Below are 23,658 nucleotides of genomic sequence, written 5' to 3' on the forward strand. Positions count from 1 at the left end.
GCTTTTGCCTGTATAGACTCTTTCTCTAAAGCCAAAACTTTGGGTTAACCACTTTTCAGACACTGGGAAACCAAAATTCTCAATTTACAGTCATATCTGTGGAATCCCTATTAGGAAGCTGCAAACTGTAGCTAATGAATGTATCTAAATATATACAAAATCAAAGAATTAATGTGCCATCAAGTATCCTCAACATCCAGCCCCAGCATATGCTTTCAGATTGATTCAGGTAAATAAAATAATCTGTATCTGTGGTTCTGAGAGGTGAAGCCAGCTGGGCTTCTGGGTTGGGTGGGGACTTGGAAAACTTTTCTGTCTAGCTAAAGGATTGTAAACACAACAATCAGTGCTCTGTGTCTAGCTAAAGGTTTGTAAATGCACCAATCAGCACTCTGTAAAAATGGACCAGTCAGCACTCTGTAAAATGAGCCAATCAGCAGGACACGGGCAGGGCCAAATAAGGGAATAAAAGCTGGCCACCCGAGCCAGCAGTGGCAACCCACTGGGGTCCCTTTCCACGCTGTGGAAGCATTGTTCTTTTGCTCTTTGCAATAAATCTTGCTGCTGCTCACTCTTTGGGTCCACACTACCTTTACGAGCTTGTAACGCTTGTAACACCGCAAAGGTCTGCAGCTTCACTCCTGAAGCCGGCGAGACCATGAACCCACCTGGAGGAAGGAACAACTCCGGGCTGAGAGCTGTAACACTGACTGCAAAGGTCTGTGGCTTCACTCCTGAAGTCAGCAAGACCACGAACCCACCAGAAGGAAGAAACTCTGGACACATCTGAGCCTCTGAAGGAACAAACTCTGGACACACCATCTTTAAGAACTGTAACACTCACTGCCAGGGTGCGCGGCTTCATTCTTGAAGTTAGCAAGACCAAGAACCCACTGGAAGGAACGAATTGCAGACACAGTTCCTGAAATAGTTCATCATCTGTTCATACTTAGTTTCTTTCCTGGAACAAAAATCCATTTTTTCTTCCCTGATATGTATTTTTTTAAGTTACTACTATTTATTCTTGTCTCTAGTCATAATTTTCTTCCTCTAGATAGCATTCCCTGACCACTTAAATTTCAACTACATTCCTATACATCTGAAATTCCCCAGTAGAATGCATAGCCTAAATCACAAATTTTATATCCAGAATTAGTTGCTTATTTGTTTGTCTGAATTCCCAATTCACAGATGCCTCAAGTACAGGAAGAAAGCTGAATCTTTCATTCACCTCTCCATCTACTACATGCAACAAAGAACATGATCACTCAAATTTTGTTCACAAAAATGCAACGGAAATGCTATTTCCATTTTCCCCTCCCAAAATCAGGAACAATTAAGCATTTATGCAATACCATTCTGAAGTCCAAAAATAATATTGGATCTTGTCTTACGTTACAATTTCTCAGTTTCTCTTATTTACATAGAAGGAAAAGAACTTGTCTTGCCTATCTGTTCCTCCTCATTTCTTCCTCCACAACCCCATTTACAACTCTATGAACAGATCATTCTGATTCCTTTGTAATTGGTGCGCCATGTCCCTTCTCGCCTCATTACACTTGTGAATTTTTCTGATTTGCATGTCCTTTCCTTCCTATGTTCTGTGCGCTTGGAATCTGAATTTGCCCTTGAAAATTTAACTTAGTCATTATTTTACTTCAGAAACTGATGTTGACTCCTTATGTTGTTTAAAGATAGTTAATCTTCATTATTCTCAGGTTACATATTTGCAAATATGCCCACTCACTAAAGTTTATGTGTAACTTCAAAATCAATACCTGCGGTACTTTTGTGGTCATGCACAGAGTGGCAACAATTTTGTCACCAATTGAGCATATTCCCAGGTAAGGTAGAACACGATGACATTCTTTTTTGTCTCAGTCATACAAACAAGTGTTCTTTTCATGGTCCGTGTGGTATCACTCTGCAACTGTGAATTGACTTAGGGTTGAAAGCTAGGTAGGCATCTGTTGAACATTTGACTACCAGACCCGGAACTTTTCTTGATATAGAGATCAAACAATACTCTAAGTACACTTCTCATCTATTTCATTCTAGGGACCCTGTGATCAGTTAGCTACCACCGAAGTCTTCTGTTTGCCAAAACATTCTGATTACTGGTACATCCCTCACTGGCCTTTAAAACAAATTGTACATTGTGTCTTTGGCAAAGTTATCACATAAGCAAGATGTTTGAGCCCTCTTCCTCTACCTAAGACGGCAATACCAAGGAATACATCTAACCAAGGAGATGAAAGATCGCTACCAGGAGAACTACAAAATAAATCTTTTTTTGTTAATTTTTTGAGACAGGGTCTGGCTCTGTTGCCCAGGCTGGACTGCAGTTGCATGATCACAGCTCACTGCACCCTCAACCTCCAGGGCTCAAGTGATCCTCTGATCTCAGCCCCCAAGTAGCTGGGACTACAGGTGCACCACTCTCACTGGCTAATTTATTTATTTATTTTTTGTAGATACAAGGTCTCATTATGTTGCCCAAACCGGTCTTAAATTTATGGACTCATCTTATCCTCCTGCCTTGGCCTCCAAAGTGCTGGGATTATAGGTGTGAGCCACATGCCTGCAGCACAATAAATCTTGAATCCCCAGTAATAGCACTGAGATTAATTAACCCAATCTACTGTTATATTTTGTCCTCCTTAGTATAACAGCCTTAGAATGCTCTTCCAACATTTCCCAGGTTTCTTCCAATATATGTCACAGTTCCTTTTGCATGTAGCTGTTTCCTACAGGTCATAGTGTGTACCTATCCCTTAGGAATAGGTTGCTATTCAATCCTAGTTATGGGGTCTAGTCATGCTACTAGCAAAAAGTGATGATTTGTAGGGGACTTTAAGAAAAATGGGCATCCCCTTTAATGGTATCTAACCCAGCTTTTGTGCAAGGGAAAGATATTTTCTTCAAACAATAGAGACAGGCTACTTAAACTGGTAAGAAAGGCTCAGCCTGACTTTCTGTTTCCAGATGGTCAGTTTCAACTGAGTCTAAACAGATTCCCCCATTCCAAGTTTCCTGACCCATTCCAAGTTTCAGGATCTCATTCTTGGTTTTGATATTTAACAATATCAGCCCTGCAGCTACAACAAATGAATTTCCTTTATAGTCGCCATGGAAGTTCTCAGGTTTTCAAACCGTGGCTTGAACTGAGAATTAAGGAACCTAAGCTTGTTATTTTCTGTTCATAATCACTCAAGGACCCTCAACTGAATCCATTCCACCCCACAGTCCTTACAGTTATCTTGACTGCCATAACATTCAGTGCGGCAGTCACTCGGGCTCCCAAGGCACGTGTTTCAGTTGGCACTTTGCCACAATCAACCACAGGTCATTGCTTGATTAATTGTGATACCACTGCATGTCATAGGTTGCTAGTATCCCATTGCACATTGACAAGGAGCTGCGGAATGTGCCCAAACATAAAGGAATGACCAACACAACCTCCCAGATTCATCTCTGTGGAAATATCTCTTGGAACAATGCCAGCATTAATTCTTTCAGTGAGGGTCCAATCAGGAGGCAGACAAAACACAAGAATTTGAGGAGGTAATGTTTGAAGTGGACATTTATTTACTATAAGTGGATTGCAATCCAGAGCTTGTTAGAGGCTACACAGAATAGTCACAGTGTGCAGCACCAGTGGAACTTTCCAGAAATCTTCCCACTTAGGTGCCAGGGAAAGGTGTTCACAGGTAGGTGTCTTATTGGAAGCACTACACTAGAAACCACCTAAGGGTAGGGGATATAGGAAGTGGCTGACCACTAGTGCTGCTCACTGTCATGCGTTGTAGGAGCCTGATGCTAGAAAAGCCATTGTTGCTGCAGGATTGCTCATGCATACTGTAGAAATATAGTGCTGGAGAAAGGCATGCATGCTATGGGAAACGGCTGAGAGACCACAGTGGAATCAGAAAGGAAAATCTCTTTTTACGATGTCCAACCACCTTCAATTACTGACAAAACTTACTGTTGCAACACAATATATTTTTAAGGGTATCTGACTCACTTTTCACAGAGCAGGCAATGAATGATTAATTTTGATCTAAAAGGCAACAGCTTATTAATTGGCATACAGTTCTTTTAATTAAAGGAATAATAAAAAATTAAAACATATCTTCAAACATAGTGATGGTATTTACAATATTTTAAACAGATCATTGATTTTTCCATTGATGTTTGTAATAGAAAGTGTTGGGAGAAAAGCTGAGTGTTGGGAGAGAATTTGAGGCAGGGCCTGCATGTCTGACATAATGTAAAAGAGTCTTGGAACGTGTCTGGGGTCCAGGGTCTAAAACCCCTTGTGGCCTTTGGAACGTGTCTAGACTTGTTGGCTCCTTGCTTCTAGCACTCCCATTATCTCAAGTAGCCATATGTTTCAAAGAAAATGCTAAACCATCACAGCTGTAGCTCATTTGCTAGATACACCACTTCCTTTCAACCCCCACAGCCTCGCCACCTGTTTCTTTGTTTGATCACCAATAAATAGCATGGGGTCCCAGAGCTTGGGGCCTTTGCAGCCTCCATACTAGCATTGGCCCCTGGTCCCAGTTTCTCTCTTAACTTGTCTTTTCTCATTCCTTTGACTCCGTGGGACTTCATCGCCCCCACGGCCTGGTGTTGGGTCCGATCACCCCAACAGAAAACACTTAATTTTGATTCATACATTAAAGACAGATTAAATTGATAGTTGAGTTTGTAATAACACATTTTTCACCTGAACTCTGAGCTTCTTTTGTCATACACAATTCAAAGTGGTTCACCCCTTTATACTTTCAATATATACTACTATTTTTTTTTTTTAGACAGATCTCACTCTGTCGCCAGGATGGGGTGCAGTGGTGCGATCTTCGCTCACTGCAACCTCTGCCTCCCGGGTTCAAGTGATTCTCCTGCCTCACTCTCCTGAGTAGCTGGGACTACAGGAGCCCGCCACCATGCCCAGCTAATTTTTGTATTTTTAGTAGAGACGGGGTTTTACCATGTTGGCCAGGATGGTCTCGATCTCTTCACCTCATGATCCGCCTGCCTCGGCCTCCCAAAGTGCTGCGATTACAGGCGTAAGCCACCACGCCTAGCTCAATATATACTACTTATATGCCAATGAGGCCGGATGAAATGACCTACATGATGTGAACTGATCAGAACAAACTATTTTTTTTAAAAAGCTTGCATTTTTGTTCAGAAATGTTTGTCTCTGGTTTTTGTTTTTGTTTTTGTTTTTTTTCCAAGTGCTTCTCCCACAAGACTCATACATGTCAGGATTTTTGCCCCTATGGTGTTAGCAGTCCAAATGAGTAATTGCCATTGATAAGAGGGAATTTAGATACCATTTACCAAGAAAATGCTCTTGTAGTGCCTATTTGATCTTCCTAACACTAAAGGGAAGACACAGAGTGTAGTTCTACATATTTAGCAACTTTTTTTATTCGTGTATTAATACATTAATACCGGGTGTATTAGTTGATTCTCAGCCTGCTAATAAAGACATATCTGAGGCTGGGTAATTTATAAAGAAAGAGGTTTCATGGACTCACAGTTCCACATGGCTAGGAAGCCCTCACCATCATGGAGGAAAGCGAAGGAGAAGCAAAGGCACATGTTATATGGTGGCAGGCAAGAGCGCTTGTGCAGGGGAACTCCCATTTATAAAAGCATCAGATCTAATGAGACTTATTCATGACCAAGAGAACAGTATAGGGGAAACCACCCCCCATGATTCAATTATCTCAACCTGGCCCCACCCTTGACACATGGGATTATAATTCAAGGTGAGATTTGGGTGGAGACACAGCCAAACCATATCACAAGGTCTCACTTTGTCATCCATTCTGGAGTGCAGCGGTGTGATCATAGCTCACTGTAACCACGAACTCCTGGGCTAAAGAAATCTTCCCATTCAACCTCCAGAATAGCTAGGACTACAAGCACACACCACCACACTCGGCTAATTTTTTAATTTTGTAGAGACAGGGTCTTGCCACGTTGCTCAGGCTAGTCTCAAACTCCTGGCCTCAAGTGATTCCCCCCACCTTGGTTTCCCGAGATGCTGGGATTACAGGTGTGAGCCACCACATCCAGTCAATTTAGCAGTTTACAACAATGTAAATATATTATCTCCATTCCTGTGGGTCAGTGGGCACAGGTTAGCTGGATTTTCAGGTGAAATATTTCACAGGGATTCAATCAAGGTGTCAGTGGCCTGTATTACATTTTTGTTTTTGTTTTTGTTTATTTTAGATAGAGTCTGGCTCTCACTCAGGCTGGAGTGCAGAGGGGTGATTTTGACTCACTGCAACCTCTGCCTCCTGGACCCAAACCATCCTTTCACCTCAGCCTCCTGAGCAGCTAGGACTACAGGTGCATGCCACTGTGCCTGGGTAATTTTTGTATTTTACTATAGAGATGAAGTTTTACCATGTTGCCCAGGCTGGTCTCAAACTCCTGGGCTCAAGCAATCTACCCACCTCAGCCTCCCAAAGTGATGGGATTACAGGCGTGAACCACTGTGTGCAGACTCTGTTGCTTTTTAAGCTCATTTGCTTGTTGGCAGAATTCATTTTACAATGGCTATAGAATTCATGGCAGCTTGCTTCTTCAAAGGCAACAATGAAGAGACAGAGTCTTTTCTATTTTGCCTGACATCAGGGAAGGCCTAGGAGCCATTTTTTTTTTTTTTTTTTTAGATGGAGTCTCGCTCTGTTGCCCAGGCTGGAGTGCAGTGGCATGATCTCGGCTCACTGCAAGCTCTGCCTCCCAGGTTTACCCCATTCTCCTGCCTCAGTCTCCCGAGTAGCTGGAACTACAGGCGCCCGCCACCACGCCTGGCTAGTTTTTTTGTATTTTTAGTAGAGATGAGGTTTCACCGTGTTAGCCAGGGGGGGTCTCGATCTCCTGACCTTGTGATCTGCCTAGGAGCCATTTTAAGTGGCTCATCTGATAAGGGGAAGTCTACATAGGCTATTCTGCCTTTTAATGAACTCAAAGCCAACTGATTACTTTAATTACGTCTGCACTATATCTTCACTTTTGACATATAACATAGCATAAACACAGTAACGATATCCTTTGCCACATGCTATTGGCAGGTTCTTCCCACACCCAAGGAAAGGGAATTGAATGAGAGTGACTAATTGTGGGTCACCCTAAGGTGTTTCCACTACTGTCACCATGCTTCAGGCACCACCTACTGTACCTCAGGGCCACATCATATCTCTCATCAGACCAGCTGGTAATTTCATGCTTCATCAAGTTTTTCCTGTTCTAACTTGGGTTGCAATTTTGCTCTGCTAAGGATATACCTAGAAAGAACTAATGTGTTCTGTGCATCTTTAACTTCTTCCTAATAGCTTGCCCATGCAAGTAGAACTCAACATGAACCTTTCATAGCTGAATTATTATTAATATTATGTCTTAAGGTCTTACATGGGAATAACACCTTTAATACAAACATAGGCCAAATCTGGCTTGAAAGACCTTGTTCTCATATTTTCCTTTCCATGTGCATCGCTGTGACTATGTGGTGTTCTGCAAACATAGAGTCTGTCTTGTCATTTCTACCCTTGGCTTAAGGCTCTCCTGGAGCAAAGGATATTCAGGAAGGCTAAGAGTAGATGTAAACAAATCTATCTTCAATATATGGACAAAGGATAAATTGCTACAGGGCTGGGAGAGAATGCAGAGTAACACAAAGAGAGTACCTTTGTAACGGCAGAACGTTTTCATACTGAGGTGTCTTGTTTATACTGTTTAGCATGCTTATCTCATGAGCCAGATATGCAACTGAGGCATGGGTGTTAAATGACCAGCAGCCATCAATTTCCAATACCAAATGCCATCTTTCAGCTTGACCAGATATGTGATGGCAATTTCAATTCTCTTTTTGACTCAGTCATCCAAAATTAAATGTTTGAGGTTAATCAATTTTAAGATAGTCGTAGGGAATGTGTTGTCCGTGTGTTTGTGTGTGTGTGTGTGTGTGTGTGTGTGTGTGTGTGTTTGGGTGTATTTTTTCTGTAATGCTCTGACAATATATTCAGGACATGCCACCCCAAAATATGGAAACTTGGCATAATGAATATTTTAAGCTGAAGGAATTTCAGAAACCAAATGTGTAGGAAGGACTTTCTCACCTTTCGCTGAAAGAGGTCATAAAACCTGGGAAGGGCTTTTTGACTTTCTGCTGAAGCAAGTAATAAAACCTTCATGTGAGAGCTGCCACGCTTTACCCAGAGGAAAAGATCTTTATCTCTGAAGACACAGGGACACTGAGAGGAATCTGAATGAATAGCCCTTGCTGTTTCCCCCAGTTTATTACACTTAGCTGACACCTTTTGGTCCCATTACATTTCTCCATGACTCTTCAGTCTTCATCAGACCAGCAAAAAAACCACTCAGGTTTAACTGCTTCTTTTGGGCTTAGTTTTCTTATGAAGACTCATGTCACATAAAACATACAGTAAATCAACTTGCATGATTTTCTCTCATTAATCTGTCTCTTGTTACAGGGGTACAAGCAAAGGAATGAGAAGGGTAGAAGTTTCTGGCAATGAGAAAGGGACAGCTGGGACACTTCATTCTGGAGTCTGCAGGTAGGATTCTGGAAAACAGACACAGGCCTGTGCAAAGTGAGAATTTTCACCAAAGTCAGCTCTCCCAGATCTCTGTCAGTAGTTCCTGGTCAAGAGAAGAAAGTAAAAACTCCTTGTCCCTTATTTTCCCAATGCAGATGGATAGGAAAAAAATTATAAAAATTCATTATCTAGATTGTGACTGTAGCTTGATTTTGTGGTGCCTATTGGTTATTGATCCTTTCCCTCCCAGGAGCAGCTATTGCTTTTCTGTTTCTGTCATTTTGTGTCAAGAATTTGGCTTTGTTTCGGCTGGGCGCGGTGGCTCACGCCTGTAATCCCAGCACTTTGGGAGGCCGAGGCGGGCGGATCACGAGGTCAGGAGATCGAGACACATCCTGGCTAACATGGTGAAACCCCGTCTCTACTAAAAATACAAAAATTAGCCAGGCGTGGTGGCGGGCGCCTGTAGTCCCAGCTACTCGGGAGGCTGAGGCGGGAGAATGGTGTGAACCTGGGAGGTAGAGCTTGCAGTGAGCCAAGATCGCGCCACTGCACTCCAGCCTGGGCGACAGAGCGAGACTCCGTCTCAAAAAAAAGAATTTGGCTTGGTTTTCCACTTGATGGGGCATACAAGTTGTTGGTTCTTGTGTGTGCAAGCAGCCAACCATCAGGTTGGGGGGCTGTGGGAATACAGCTGGACAGACATATGGGTTGCAACCCATTTGCAGCTAACATCTATTGCCAGCTCTCAGGGGGATTATCTAGGCCTGCCTTTCTTTTGGCTATCTTTGAGAGTGGTTTGGCATCTTTAGAGGGCTGCATTTTTTGCACCCTCTTTGAAGATGCCTCTGCATTCGTGGGTAAGTCATAAAAGGCTTATGGATTGGGTTTTTTTCCTTTTTCCTTCAGTTTTTCTTTTCTTATTTTTTACCTTTCTCCACCTTTTTCTCTTTTCCTTTTTGTCATGTCAGACACATAATGATGTCATAACAAGGACTGAGGGAGGCACATCTCACACATGAATATGAAAACCCTATCACCATACCGATAAAGAACCATGAAAGAATCTATGGATTTTGGTTCCAAGTCACTTGTAACGGGTACATTTTTTTTTTAATGGGAATGTACTATCAGGAATATTTACCTTTTCTCTTGACCAAAACCTGATAAGATATTTGAAAAAATATATATATATTTGAGACAGTGTCTTGCTCTGTCACCCAGGCTGGAGTGTAGTGGCGCAATCACAGCTCACTGCAGCCTTGACCTCCTGGACTCAGGTGATCCTCTCACCTCAGCCTCCCGAGTAGCTGGGACTACAGGAGCATGCCACCACACCCAGCTAATTTTGTTTATTTTTAGTAAAGATGAGGTCTCAATACGTTGCCCAGGCTGGTGTGGAACTCCTGGGCTCAACCAATCCTACTGCCTTAGGTTCCCAATGTGCTGGGATTACAGGCATGAGCCACGGCACCCAGCCTGAAAGGATTTTTTAAGACCTCTATGATCAATAGTTGGCCTAATGGGAAGCTGATAGTTACAGACTTATAGGAAAAACTTTCTTTTCTTCTTTTCTGTTTTTTTTCGTTTGTTTGTTTGTTTGTTTTGAGACAGAGTCTCACTCTGTCACCCAGGCTGGAGTGCAGTGGCTCGATTTCGGCTCACTGCAACCTCTGCCTCCCAGATTCAAGCAATTCTCCTGCCTCAGCCTCCGAATAACTGGGATTACAGACGTGCACCTCCATGCCCAGCTAATTTTTGTATTTTTAGTAGAGACGGGGTTTCACCATGTTGGTCAGGCTGGTCTTGAACTCCTGACCTTAGGTGATCTGCCTGCCTCAGCCTCCCAAAGTGCTGGGATTACAGGCATAAGCCACCACACCCAGCCAATAGGAACAATTTTCTTAAGTCCTCTCTGTTCTCTCCTTTTGATCCGGATCTTCCCATGTAAACTTATCCATTGACAAAAACCCTTTTCTTGAACCTCTGTTGGCTATATGCTTTCACAATTCTGCCTACCTCCCTCTTTTTGGCATGATTTTGTTAAGGATATTTATTTATTTATTTGTTGAGATGGAGTCTCACTCTGTCACCCAGACTGAAGTACAGTGGTGCTATCTTGGCTTACTGCAGCTTTCACCTCCCGGGTTCAAGCGATTCTCCTGCCTCAGCCTCCCGAGTAGCTGGGATTACAGGCATGTGCCACCACACCCAACTAATTTTTGTATTTTTAGTAGAGATAGGGTTTCACCATGTTGGCCAGGCTGGTCTCAAACTCCTGACCTCAAGTGATCCACCACACCCGGCCTGATTTTGCTAAGGATAATTTGGAGCTTCACTAGCCTCTTTGGGGAATTTAATATCTCCCCCAGCTGGTTCCCTTAAGACCTCTTCCTTCCCCCTCTTTCTGTTCCTCCTTCCTACTCTTGCCACCTTCAATCTTCCATTCAGTTCCTTTGAGTCCTGGATATGATCCCTTCAAACTCCTACCCTCTCCATCTCTCTGTCTTCCTCCCCTGTCAGACTTCTTCTCTTAAACTTTAGTCCACCCTGCTGTCAAGGGACTCAGAGTCCTCCAAAAGTAAGTACCAAGGCTGAAGACGAAAAAAAGACTATTTGGAAATAGACTGGATATTTTATCCACTCAGATGGGTGGTGGAGACATTTGGATAGCTGTTAGATGTCTTTGCAGTGACTCATTTAAAATTTAGTCCACAGCCTTCAAAAGGGCTTCACAGGGCAAATGAAGATCTTAAAAACCTTCTCCATGAATACTGGTAAAAAGCATTAGGCCTCATATTTAGTACATAGCCTTAACTTGTCCCATTTACCAGGGACAATAGGGAAAAATATGAAATGGAGAAAATATGAGAGATAACTGTTATATATAAAACAATGACTTTGTATTACTATATGTTTCTGATTCATGGCTAAGATTTTAGAATGATAGCTAGAAGATCTCTTTTGATATTTGCCTGTATGTTTATGTATGTCTTTCCATCTGTGTGAAATTTTTCTACCTCTGATGGTATTACCAAATTAATTTATAAAATATCTTAAAAGAAATTTGCCGGGTGCGGTGGCTCATCCCTGTAATCCCAACACTTTGGGAGGCCGAGGAGGGTGGATAACCTGAGGTCAGGAGTTGGAAACCAGCCTGATCAACATGGTGAAACACCATCTCTACTAAAAATACAAAAATTAGCTGGACATGGTGGCGGGCGCCTATAATCCCAGCTACTTGGGAGGGTGAGGCAGGAGAATCGCTTGAACCCAGGAGGCAGAAGTTGCAGTGAGCTGAGATTGCGCCATTGCACTCCAGCCTGGGCAACACAGCGAGAATCTGTCTCAAAAAAAAGAAAAAAAAAACTCTACTGGGCCCAATGATACTACCAAATTAATTTATAAAGTTCCTTAAAAGAGGATTTAATTGACTTAAAGGGAAGTAAATGCTTACATAACTAAGTATTCCTAAAACTTAGAAATACAGAAATTAACCCGAATATTATTTTAAGTTCACATAATCTTGTATAGTCTTTGGTAAATAAAGCAACGACCCTGTCTCAAAAAAAAATATGCCATTTTGAGACCTTGTCTCAAAAAAAATACCATTACACACCTGTATTCCCAGCATTTAAGGAGGCGAAGGCGGGCAGATCACTTGAGGCCAGGAGTTTCAGGCTAGCCTGGCCAACATAGCAAGATCCCATCTCTACTAAAAATACAAACATTAGCCAAGCGTGGTGGTGCATGCCTGTAATCACAGCTACTGGGGAGGCTGAGTCCCAAGAACTGATTGGACCTGGGTGGTGGAGGTTGCAGTGAGCCGAGATCATGCCACTGCACTGCAGCCTGGGCGATAGAATGAGACTCTATCAAAAAAATAAATAATAATAATAATTTTTAAAATGGCATTTTATCTATTTCTCCATATGTTGTGATTATTCCTGACAAGCCAAAATGCATCATGGCTGACATCCTGATTACAAAAGACAGATTTGCAAGAGAAAAACATAATATGTTTACTTAACGTAAGTTTTACATGACATGTGAGTCTTCAGAAATCAAGATGCAAAGGCCAAGGGATAGGTGGGGCTTTTTTATTTTTTTTGTTTTTGTTTTTGTTTTTTGAGACAGAGTCTCGCTCTGTTGCCCAGGCTGGAGTGCGATGGCGCGATCTCGGCTCACTGCAACCTCCACCTCCTGGGTTCAAGCGATTCTCCTGCCTCAACCTCCTGAGTAGCTGGGACTACAGGCTTGTGCCACCACACCCAGCTAATTGTTTTTTGTATTTTTAGTAGAGGTGGGGTTTCACCATGTTGGTCAGGCTTGTCTTGAACTCCTGACCTCGTGATCCACCCGCCTCAGCCTCCCAAAGTACTGGGATTACAGGTGTGAGCCACTGCGCCCAGCTGGATAGGTGTATTTTTATGGACAGTTTTGAAGAAATAGCTTTGGGGAACAAAGGGTATCATCTAATAGTAATTACCTGGGGAGAAATTCATAAGACCTGTTTGTTCAGATCTTTGTTGGTATCCAGGGATAGGGCAGAACTCCTCTGAAATGAGGGTCCCGTTATGACCTACTTTCAGGACAGGTAGGGCAGATAATTCTTTTATGACCTGCTTCAGGGGAGAAAAGTGGGAGCAAATCAGAGAGTGGCCTTCCTGCTTCCATGGTTTTCTCAATTTCCTTCAGCTTAAAGTACTCAGTATGCCTGGGCACCGCAATTGAGGATATCCTTTTTTTTTTTTTTTTTTTTTTGAAATGGAGTTTCAATCTCACCTAGGCTGGAGTGCAGAGGTGCGATCTCAGCTCACTGCAACCTCTGCCTCTCGGGTTCAAGCCATTCTCCTGCCTCAGTCTCCCGAGTAGCTGGGACTACAAGCGTGCACGACCACACCCGGCTAATTTTTGTATTTTTAGTAGAGACGGGGTTTCACCATGTTGGCCAGGCTGGTCTCGAACTCCTGATCTGAGGTGATCCACCTGCCTTGGCCTCCCAAAGTGCTGAGATTACAGGCGCGAGCCACCACACCCAGCCAGGGGTATCCTATTCTGATCCCCTGCACTACCTATGAAACAACAACATGAACATGTAGGGATGCACATTCAGTCTGCAGGAAATGAAGCCCAGAGGAGTCGGCCTTTGCATGATTGATCCACAATCCCATCCCTGGTTCACCTCTCTTAAGAATTCGTGTTAGGGCCGGGCGCGGTGGCTCACGCCTGTAATCCCAGCACTTTGGGAGGCCGAGGCGGGTGAATCATGAGGTCAGGAGATCAAGACCATTCTGGCTAACATGGTGAAACCCTGTCTCTACTAAAAATACAAAAAAAAATTAGCTGGGGCGTGGTGGCAGGCGCCTGTAGTCCCAGCTACTCAGGAGGCTGAGGCAAGAGAATGGCCTGAACCTGGGAGGCAGAGCTTGCAGTGAGTGGAGATCGTGCCACTGAACTCCAGTCTGGGTGACAGAACGAGACTCCGTCTCAAAAATAAAAAAATAAAAAAATTCATATTACTTGCTACAGACTAAACCATTATATTTTAAAATAAATCAAATTTTCTCTTTCTTCTAGTATAAGAAACTTCTCGGCTGGGCACGGTGGCTCACTCCTGTAATCCCAGCACTTTGGAAGGCCAAGGTGGGTGGATCATCTGAGGTCAGGAGTTCGAGACCAGCCTGGCCAACATGGTGAAACCCTGTCTCTATTAAAAATATAAAAATTAGGCAGGTGTGGTGGTGTGTGCCTGTAGTTCCAGCTACTCGGGAGGCTGAGGCAAGAGAATGGCGTGAACCCCAGAGGTTCAGGTTGCAGTGAGCCAAGATTGTGCCACAGCACTCTAGCCTGGGTGACAGAGCGAGACTCTGTCTCAAAAAATAAAAAAATAAAAAAAGAAAAGAAACTTCTCACAGACGCATAAAATTTCACAGAAACAGAAGAATGTCAAGGATCTTAGTAAATGATGAACTTACTTGCTGCTTCTCAGAACTTTAAGAGCCTGTATATGCCTACATTGATTGCAGTACGTTGTTCTTGTGTTTACGAGGAAACTAGGTTAATTGTGCCAGGCTCCAATATTAAAATTAAGCCAGTAAGAGGGGTAGCATGGTTGACTATCTGTAGGAAACTGCTCTTCTGTATTTATAGTTGCCTCCCTGGCTGATTGATGCTTTTACCATACCAAGAAAGGGACTGAATGCAGCAACATCTAGGAAAATAAGGTCCCATTTTGTTAAGATGTGATGAATGTCTGATAATTACTTTTGCATTCTTACACGCTGAAAAAATGTACTTCTTTCCTTACAATAAAAGAAAAAAATTGCAAAACAAAACAAAAATAAACTATTACAAAACTGATGTTGTGTAGGAATACATATGTTAAGAAAATATAGTTGAAAGTCATTCCTGGCCAGGCGTGGTGGCTCACGCCTATAATCTCAGCACTTTGGGAACCCGAGGTGGGTGGATCACGAGGTCTGGAGTTCGAGACCAGCCTGGCCAAGACAGTGAAACCCGTCTCTACTAAAAATACAAAAATTAGTTGGACATGGTGGCGGGCACCTGTAATCCCAGCTATTTGGGAGGCTGAGGCAGGAGAATCACTTGAAACTGGGAGGCGGAGGTTGTGGTGAGCCGAGATTGTGCCACTGCATTCTAGCCCGGGCAACAGAGCAAGACTACATCTCAAAAAAAAAAAAAAAAAAAAAAGTCATTTCTAATATATTTGTCATTTTATATTATGGTAAAATATATGTAACCTAAAATTTACCTTTTTAGCCATTTTAAGTGTACAGTTCAGTGACATTAACTAATAATAAAATGATTAATACTTTTTACATTGTTAGGATTACATTATGCTTGGCTCTTACTTTCTCTACTGTCCTATGACTTAATATAAGTCCTCAGGTCAGTCCATCCATGAGCCTGGGGGGTCCTCTCTGCCTGACTCCACCCTCACTCTTTCCCAGACCCTATCCCTCTTGGCAACATCCAGGGACCTCCCCAGCGGACACAGACCATCCTCACTCATTCGGCTTCCTGGCATGCAGACCTCATGGGCTGGGGTATCATTTCAAGGAACAAGAGGCCTCCCTTGTCTATCCCAGGTCTGATGCCTGTCTTCTCAGCCCCCAAAGGCAGCTACTCCACCTATAGTTTAATTTTCGGTTACATTTTTCTGAATCTCCAATGTACACAAATCTCAGAGAATGTGAAAATTTTGTCTAAATTGTTTACCTGTGAGCCTGCCTCGGCCTCCCAAAGTGCAGGGATTACAGGTGTGAGCCACCACACCCAACCCAAACCTATTATAATACATGGACTGATGCTCATGGCCAGAGACAAAGTTCAACTCAGCATTAAGACCTCAGTGAGGCCAGGTGTGGTGGCTCATGCTGGTAATCCCAGCACTTTGGGAGGCCGAGGCCGGAGGATAACCTGAGGTCAGGAGTTCGAGAGCAGCCTGGCCAACATGGTGAAACCTTGTCTCTACTAAAAATACAAAAATTAGCCTGGCATGGTGGCGCATGCCTGTAATCCCAGCTACATGGGAGCCTGAGGCAGGAGAATCGCTTGAACTCGAGAGGCAGAGGTTGCACTGAGCTGAGATCACGCCACTGCACTCCAGTCTGGGCAACAGAGCAAGACTCCGTCTCAAAAAAAAAAAAAAAAGACCTCAGTGTGTGCTCGTGGGGATATATTGCTATAGGACCGGAAGATGATACAGAGAACAAAGGAGAAGATAAGATGGAGAAAGGACATTTAAGGGGTCAGTAACTATGCCAAGTGCTTTGAGATGACAATGATACTTAACGATTAAAAGCCAGTTTGACTGTGTCTGATTATGTCACTTTACATCCCATTCCTGCCACTTTGGGTAAGGTCCCAAGTAAAGAGGATGTGGCCACAGTTAGTCTTACTTTGTTCATATCTAACATGTGAAGAAGAAATGTAACATTAGGAGTTTTGGAAAATGGAAATAATAAATGCATGTGAGAAATAACTAAAATGAATGATAATTTTAATTGAGTCCCTTTTTAGGTGTGCAACTCTGCTCAAAGTCATTGTCATAAACGACGTCATGTCACAGCTAATGTGTGCTATGGCTGGACCCATCTGATGGCTGACTAAATATCAGATGGGTCTCTCCTGAAGAAAATGGTAAAGCCCGACACTGAACCTACCATTTTACTGACAGGAACATAAGTGGAACAGGGACAATCCTTACCTGGAGAAGTGCCCCACGTGGCTGCTAGCTGTGTGGAGATTTGATGGGAGTCCCAATTACCTTCGTCAAAGTATCTGTTAAAGAAAAAATCATATTCAATGATACGTGTTAATGCACAGTAAGGAAGACTTTATTCAGGACCACTGCAATAGATTTAGGGACCGCCGTAATGGGGCCTTGCAGTGTGGGAGAGAGTGAGACTCAACTCTAAGTAACTCTAAGTACAGCATGGACAAGTGGCAATTTATAGCCAAGGAACAGGGTGGGGACTAGTGGTTGGAAAACTACTAAGAATTAACATCAGGGGCAAGAGGGATTCTGGCTAAATTGATCTAATAGGATTCTTGCTGAAGACAAGCTGGGATGATCACTTAAGGGATGGTGGAGGATGAGGAACCTGATAAGATATAGAAGGTGATCAGATGTCTAAGGTGTGGGGGTCTTGCTAAACTAACTTAGCAGTGCTCTTGTTAAAACTGCATTTTACAAGAAAGTGCATGGATGGAGTTAAGAGAACGTTCCGGAGCCTGACTAATGTTTGGTTAAGAATAAAATTTTTTACACATCCTCCAAAATTGGAGAAAGAGAAGTGAAGCTATGTACTGAGAATGCAGAAACAGAAACCAGACGGATGCTGGATCCATGAGGACATTCTTGAACTTTGAAGAAGAGTTCTGGTCTGTTCACACTATTATTTTGAAATGTATATGAAAAATAAACTCATTGCATTTGTATGCAGCTGTGTGTAAGTGTGTTTTATATCCTGATAGTAAAAATATGGCCATGCAACACGTGGGCTACAGGCTAATAAAAACAATATTCACACACCCAGACACACACACACACACACACACACACACACACACACACACACAGCCTCACAGCCTCAGATTCCTTCCTGGAAAATCCTTCGTTCTCATCAGCCTCTGCTCTCTCCACTGGCTTGCCTGTCCCTCTTTGGTTTTAGGCGTGGGAAATGATACAATGTTGCAGAGATGTGGGAAAGACTCAGGCAAGGAAAACAGAGAGTAGCAAAATAGCTAATAAAAGCAAAATGGTTAAATTATTCAAACAAATTTATAAATGAGGTGATACATCATATTTTATAAACATAAAACTGTTTCCAAGTCTATGTAGAAAAATGAGCCAAAGATAATCATGCCATCTCACCAGGTGAGAAGTTTCCAAAAGCAATTTGGCAGTGTCTAGGAAGATTTTAAAGGAACACCTTTTGACCCCACTGTTAGGGAAGCAGGAGCTGGTTAGAGCCAAAGTAATGGCATTTTAAGTTCAGCTCCATCTTGAGATTAACTAAGGCACATTCCTTGCTGGTCACAACCCATAGTCATGTTTATAACTGAGGAAACAGCTTAACAATACCTAGGCTACCGGTGCAAGGACACACTCCTAGAACAACACAAAATCCAGATGTCCCAATACCCATAACAATATATGCTTTCAAGTTACTTACAGTTATGGCTTTGATGTACTTACTAAAATGTCAAGGACCATTTTCTTTAAATCAACAGAATAGTAAATTTTGTCATGCTGTCAACCCATCTGCACGTAGACACAGCTTAGTTTAGTCTTTACACAGACAAGACACTTACATAAAAAAACTTAAATACAAGGCATTTCTCCTCTTGCTTTCTGAGGATGCTCTACTCTATAGCTGAGTAGCTTTCAATAAACTCTCTCTTTTCAGTGCACTCTGCATCTCGCCTTGAATTCCTTCCTGCTAGAGACCCAAGAACCCTCTTTTGGGGTCTGGGTCGGGGCCCCTTTTTCTGGCAACACTATGAGTCTCCACTACAAACATTTTGAAATTGGCTTATTTATGTCTAGGCATGATTATTCCAACATTGTTTCTCATACCAAAATAAGAAAAAAAATATAAAAGTATAATAGTAAATGGAAAGTAACTGTGGCCTATCCATATGAAATACTATGGAAAGCTTTAAGAGAACAAAATTTAAAAGAATCCAAAAGAAAGCTATCCACACCAAATTACCCGAGGCTTCAGAAGATCATGCTGGTGTCTACATACCAGCACAGTGGTGAGAAACGTGGTCTGTGCAGAGCAAGGATGGGCTAAGTGTCATGACATCAACACTTCATGCCTTCCTGAATTTGTACCCAATCTCTCCTTTCCTCTCTGTGAATTTATACTACACAATGCATACCTTTACACCAAGTCTTATTTTTAAACTATGAAAAGCACAATCAATACCAGGAATATACTACACCCTTTTTGTTTGTTTGTGTTTTGAGACAGGGTCTCGCTTTTTCACCCAGGCTGAAGTGCCGTGGATCCATCATGCCTCACTGCAGCCTTGACCTTCTGGGCTCAAGCGATCCTCCCACCTCAACCTTTCAAGTAGTTGGGACCACAGGCATGTGTCACCATGCCTGGCATGTGTGTGTGTGTATATAGATCTTTTTTTTTCTTTTGTAGAGGCAGGGTTATGCCATGTTGCCCAGGCTGGTCTTGAACTCCTGAGCTCGAGCAATCTTCCTGCCTCAGCCTCCCAAAATGCTGGGATTACAGGTGTGAGCCACCATGCCCAGCCCTACATTTTTTTTTTTTTTTTTTAGACAGAGTGGGGCTCTGTTGTCCCAGCTGGAGTGCAGTGACACAATCTCAGCTCACTGCAACCTCCGCCTCCCAGGCTCAAGCAATTCTCCTGCCTCAGCCTCCCAAGTAGCTGAGACTGCAGGCATAAATGCCCGGTTAATTTTTGTATTTTCAGTAGAGATCAGGTTTCGCCATGTTGGCCAGGCTAGTCTCGAATTCCTGACCTCAAGTGATACATCTGCTTCAGCCTCCCGAAATGCTTGAATTACAGGCATGAGCCACTGTGCCCAGCTTCAGCCCTACATTCTTGATAAATACTAGTAGTAACTAATATTATTATAATCATATAGTAAATATAAAACATATATCCACAAAGAAGCACAGATATAATTGCACATATTTTTCAAGACTTTATCTGAAATGATAGAGTGTAAGATATTGCCAATGATGCCTGTTACTATCCAAAGTGCAATTGCAGGTGTAAAGCCTGGTGGAGGATGCAGGAACAGAGGTTGGAGTGCAGTGGTCAAGAGTGGAGTGTGTTTGTTGAGGGGGTAGGGACTATAAAACTGGCCCTGAGCCACCCAGTGGGTGTGCCCATCTTCAGCCCCTGTGGGCTACTGTCCTCCCAGACAGCCAGATGACCTTTCTATAGTGCTCTAGGGTGAGCCCGAGGCTCTGGCCAAGGTGCCTTTCCTGCAGGCTGATGTACAGGGCTGTGTGTGCTAAGTGGGCACATCCTGGCAGAGACTGCCCACCGCAGACCATCCAAGGAATACGCTTGGCCTCCCTGCTTAGTTGGCTGCAAAGCCGCTGGTTTCCAATTTTCCTGGCTTCCTTCTTGACTGTCCAGAAGTTGGAATTTCACAGTACAGATGGTCCCCAACTTAAGATGGTTCAACTTACAATTTTTCAACTTTACGATGGTGTGACAGTGATAAGCATTCAGTAGAAACTGAACTTTGAGAATTCACACAACCATTCTGTTTTTCACTTCCAGTATTTAATGAATTACATGAGATATTCAACACTTTATTATAAAACAGACTTTGTGTTTGATGATTTTGCCCAAATGTAGGCTAATGTAAGTGTTTTGAGCAAATTTAAGTGCTCAAGGCTGGGCCAATCAATGATATTCAATAGATTAGATATATTAAATGCATTTCAACTCACAATATATATATATGTATATATATGTACATGTATATATATATGTATATGTATATGTGTGTGTATATATATATATATATATATATTTTTTTTTTTTTGAGATGGAGTCTCGCTCTGTCGCCCAAGCTGGAGTGCAGTGGTGTGATCTCGGCTCACTGCAACATCCGCCTCCTGGGTTCAAGCGATTCTTCTCCTCAGCCTCCTGAGTAGCTGGGATTACAAATGTGCACCACCACGCCCAGCTAATTTTTGTATTTTTAGTAGAGACAGGATTTAACCGTGTTGGTCAGGCTGGTCTCGAACTCCTGACCTCATGATCCACCTGCCTCAGCCTCCCAAAGTGCTGGAATTACAGGCGTAAGCCACCGTGCCTGGCCAACTTACGATATTTTTAATTTATGATGGGTTTATTGGGGACATAACCCCATTGTAAGTCGAGGAGCATCTGTGCTATGAAAGTGGAAGAAATCACACACTCTTAGTCTCTGTGATAGTATTCATTGTCAAAATTTTTGAAACTCATTAAATAAAAATCATGCTTGCTAAAATGTTGCAAGTAGGATGACCACATAAACTTTAGGTAGTTTTTTTTCCTCCCTTTTAGCCAAATTTTATGTAAGATGTTTACCTTCAAAAATAAATTTTAATTAAAATCTGAATCTAGAGTAACTGAATTTTTTTTTAAAGGCTTTGTAGCAAAAACGAAAGTTAGAGATTACGAGCCTGGAAAAAACAAACAAGTGAACTGACATTTGTATTTAATATTTAATCATTCACACACAGAAGAACATAAAAATTCAAAATCAATTAGCAGAACACCTACAGCTTGGAGAAATGATACACTAAGGATATGAAGAGGCAGCTAGAATGTGGTTAGGGAGAGGCCTTCACAGTCTACCTCTGAGAGCATCGGGGAAGGTGGAAGTGGATGAGGAGAAGGCTGTCAGTTGAAAACCCATGGCCACTTCAGATAGGAAGGATATCTTGTTCCGCCTCTAGCGCTCTTTTGCCTGCCCAGGATCTGATCCTAAAGCCAGGCTTTGTTCTGGTACCTTTCAGATAGAAGACTTGACGATTATACATACACATTCCTAAAACTGATACACCAAATAAAGCTGAGGAATAACTGATAAACCCAGAACTCATGAATATTGCATGAAATGACTTCAAAATCTAGATGCGCTTTATATAATTGTTAATATTTCCACGGTTCTTCGATTTTTAAATACTCAGGCCTATGCTGGAACACGATTTTTTTTTAGTTTTTGTTTCACTCTGCTAGGGTGCCTTACTGTGACTTTTCTCTCTCTCCGTCTCTTTCTCTCTCTCTCTCTCGATGGAGTTTTGCTCTTGTTGCCCAGGCTGGAGTGCAATGGCACAATCTCAGCACATTGCAACCTCTGCCTCCCAGGTTCAAGCAATTCTCCTGCCTCAGCCTCCCAAGTAGCTGGGATTACAGGTGTCCACCCCCATGCCCAGCTCATTGTTTTTTTTTTTGTATTTTTAGTAGAGACGGGGTTTCACCATGTTGGCCAGGCTGGTCTCGAACTCCTGACCTCAGGTGATCCAGCTGCCTTGGCCTCCCAAAGTGCTGAGATTACAGGCATGAGCCACCACATCCAGCCCTTACTGTGACTTTTTAAACCACACTCTTGATAGCAATGAAAATCACCTCCATATGCTTGAATTCCCTCTTGACTGCATTACCTGGGGCAGCAGTACCTTTCTATGCTCTGAACACCTGCCTATCTTCCATGCAGAGCAGAGGACTTGCCCTGTGGAGGCTCAATTTTTTTTTAGTTCATAAAAGTGAAATGTAAAGCCTGCATGGACCGTCATTATTCAAATGTCACACAGGTAAAAGAAATATAATTTTGTTTTTTGTAGATTAAAATTTGTTGGGCCCAGGCGTGGGGGCTTATGCCTGTAATCCCAGCACTGTGGGAAGCCAAGGCGGGAGGATCACTTGAGCCCAGAAGTTCGAGACCAGCCTGGGCAATGTAGTAAGACCCGGTAGTGAGGCACAAGAATCGCTTGAACACTGATGACGGAGGTTGCAGTGAGCCAAGATCGTGCCATTCCACTCCAGCCTGGACAACAGAGCAAGACTCTGTCTCAAAAAAAAAGGCGTAAGTGTTAAAATGAAGAACTTGGGTTGAATGTCATATTTTATGAGTATAAATATGAATTTATGAGCACATATTAATTTTTTTTATTTTGGCTTCAATTAAAAAATTCATCAGGCTCCCATTAGGGTTCCATTTTCAGGAAAGATAAAGTATTTTCTGCCCTGTCTCTCCTACTGAATATAGCTATAAAACTTGGATAAAATGTATGGAACAGCTGTTTGAGGACTAAGTAGTAACAGAAATGAAGGAAAAACACTGGACTGTGAAGTACTACTAAACTGGTGATGAATTTTAATTTTTACCTCTCACTTATCCCCAGGCCTGAATTTAAGACAGGCAGAAACCCAGAAGTGAGGCGGTGGTGCAGACTGCGGGCTCCAGGAAAAGTTCGAGGATTGAAAACGGAACTCAAGAGTGAAGAATCCCCCTTTCCTCCCGTCCCTCCACCACCATCCCCCTCTTTTAGAGCCAAGGTCTCACTCTGTCGCCCTTTTCTCCAATCTCTTCTACTCCACCTCTCAGGCCATCATGTTGTCATGACAGTGGCAGCTCAGGGAGTTCACAAGAACAAAAACTAAAAGTGGGAAAACCTTTCTCTGCCAGGAGTCGTCATAGGTCCAAGACAGTGGGTCCAACTTCACCATTTTCCTTTTTTTCTCTTTCCTCTGACCGCCTACCCCAGAAGTAGAAAAATATTGGCCAGAGGAGACATAAGGAAACGAAAATTACTGTGAAGCTATGGAAAGAAAGATGCTTGGGAAATGGACCTCTTGGAGTTGCTGATTAACTCACAGGTTCACCCACTCCTCTCCAACAGCCCAAGTGTGAATCTCATCCAAATTAGCATACCAAAGACTGAATTGCCCCAACACCAGACAGAACAGTGGGTGATAGGAAGGCTAGAGAGTATATAATTTTGGTTTTATGGGTCACTCTGTCTCTTGCAACTACTGCCATTGAGGC

The 23,658-nt window shown here is 42.7% G+C and overlaps 1 protein-coding gene and 1 non-coding gene across 2 annotated transcripts in view; both read right to left on the reverse strand.

Annotated features, from left to right (window-relative positions):
- Positions 1–8,478: 8,478 nt before the first annotated feature.
- The window catches only part of LOC112205572 (serine/threonine-protein kinase Nek4-like), a 497,070-nt gene continuing 481,890 nt past the window's right edge, over positions 8,479–23,658 (reverse strand). Inside the window, exons 16-17 of the mRNA XM_063794590.1 lie at positions 16,822–16,895; positions 8,479–8,691 (exon numbers count right to left, since the gene is read on the reverse strand). The gene's annotated coding sequence lies outside the window, so the exon portion shown is untranslated. The remainder of the gene's footprint in view (positions 8,692–16,821; positions 16,896–23,658) is intronic.
- On the reverse strand, positions 9,554–9,655 carry LOC112205793 (small nucleolar RNA U13). The gene has a single exon (XR_002939876.2). It is a non-coding gene; the product is annotated as a small nucleolar RNA U13 (small nucleolar RNA).

The sequence above is a fragment of the Pan troglodytes genome, chromosome 16 (genome assembly GCF_028858775.2).
Source record: "Pan troglodytes isolate AG18354 chromosome 16, NHGRI_mPanTro3-v2.0_pri, whole genome shotgun sequence".
NCBI classification, from domain to species: Eukaryota; Metazoa; Chordata; class Mammalia; order Primates; family Hominidae; genus Pan; species Pan troglodytes.